This window comes from Chionomys nivalis, chromosome 13 (assembly GCF_950005125.1).
Source record: "Chionomys nivalis chromosome 13, mChiNiv1.1, whole genome shotgun sequence".
Lineage (NCBI taxonomy): Eukaryota > Metazoa > Chordata > Mammalia > Rodentia > Cricetidae > Chionomys > Chionomys nivalis.
In genome coordinates this window covers 47118266-47120301 of record NC_080098.1, presented here as the reverse complement: position 1 = coordinate 47120301, position 2036 = coordinate 47118266, and positions in this window count along the sequence as shown.

Genomic DNA, 2036 nt, shown 5'->3' with positions numbered 1-2036 from the left:
ATTTTCTAAGCGAAGTCATCCTTAACAGTCACCAAGTCAAGGGCTTTGTAAGTTAAATAGAACTATTGTTCTGCTTCTGTGCAGTTGTTGTTATTGTTAGTTTTTATTTGTTTTGGGTTAAGCCTGGAATCCAGAGCCTTGGAACTTCTAGACAAGTGTGCTACAGTGAGCTACACCCCAACCTGAAAACAGTTTTAATTAGTAAACGACTTTCTGTTCATAGGTCATTGTGCGAAGGACCTGTAAGGCTTAGCAATAGTTTTCCAGTCTTGGCCCCTTCTATTTACTGGCAGTGATGCTAATCCTTCAAGAAATTAGCGCTACCGGGTTCGGCTGCCTAGCGAAATTCAATGGAATCAATAGGAGGCTCCGAGATGTGCATTCTTTGCGTTGGCACTAAGGAAGTGTACACACACATATATTTCCCAGTAATGAAGCTTCACAATGTGCTTCTTAATGGAAGATGATCAACCGCAATGCAAATTTAATGAACTCTGATGTTGAATTGCAAACCCAGTCCAATATCCCACGGAAAATTAACCTAATCAATAACCTCATTTGAAGCTGTAAGCTGGGCGAACAACTCGCTGAACTGACCCAGTCTTCTCCTTTAGATGTCACCGTGTGGAGGTGGCCAATCCCTCTTAGGTTTACCACCTGTCCTTGCAGATTAGGGTATTGGCAAAAGGCACTCGCTATTGTTTTTAACGAGGATGCTGTCAGGCTTATTGAAGCCGTCCGTGTAATGTTGGGCTCCAGGAGAATTTGTAGGAAGGGAAAAAATACAAAGTAAACAAAAATAAGCTGAACTCGTGTGGAAGAAGATGAGAGGACTTTATCCTCGTGAGCTAAAGCTTTAGTTTTGCTAAGGCATGCATCTCACAGACCTGCTCCTCTCCTTCACTTCAGGCTTGACAAGCAAGTTCTTTCTTTGAATCGTAAAGACTCTCCCTTGGCTGTTTTCATTATATTTTATGTACTTACCAACTGTCCCCACAGTGAAATACAGCTTTCTAATTAAATACAAATTAAAAATGTTCTATATGAATGCACGTGTATGTAATACATATGTTGTGTACAACTATGCACATATGTCTGTAATATAGATTGGGGGTGAGAATCTTCTTTGGTCCCTTTGCCTCAGAAAATGGGAGAGTGTGTCCAGCACTCACTCTTTAAAGTAGAACCTTCTTAATGTGGCTACAACGGTCCCTTAACTTTCCTTCCAGGGTCTGCATAGAAGGGAAACCTTGTACCGGTTACTTTTGTATAGTTTTGATTTGAGTGTCTGGAGAAATAACTGAAGGAAGCAAGCTTTGTTTTGTTGTTAGATGGCTCAGTCATGTTTATTTGGGTCCATGGACATGGTGAGAATACTGTAGTGGCTGGAGGTGTGGTGCAGAAGAGATATTCACATCATGACAGACAGGAAGTAGAGAGAAAATGCTCTGTCCCTCTGATGGCTTTCCCCCTTTTTGCCTTTTTATTTTACTCAGGGCCCTGGGCCATGAGATAGTGCTACCCACATTCATGGCAGGTCTTTTTCCCTCAGTTAATATTCTCCGTAAACACCTGAATATGCCCCAACAAAGGTGGGCCTTGCTAATCTCCTAGGTGGTTTCTCAATTCAGTTAAGTTGGTACTGAAAATTGACCATCATAACCACTATCAGAATAGTACTCACAGTGGATCTGGGGGTGTTCTGCAATCTGCAGGCACATATTTCTTCTCTCTCTTCTCTCTCTCTCTCTCTCTCTCTCTCTCTCTCTCTCTCTCTCTCTCTCTGTGCGCACGCTTGTACATGTGTGCTTGGACATGTGTGCTTGGACAACAGAGGGCAACCTCAGGTACCATTTCTCAGGTGTCATCCACTCTGATTTTTGGGCAGCATCTCTCACTGGGACATAGGACTTGCTACCGTAGAGTAGGTGAGGCTAGCCAGTGAGTCCCAGGTGTCTGCCCATCTCTGCTGTTTAGATTATTCTGTGTGTGCCTTTGACGTGAATGTGCTGGCAGCTGAGTGTGAGGGCGACTCA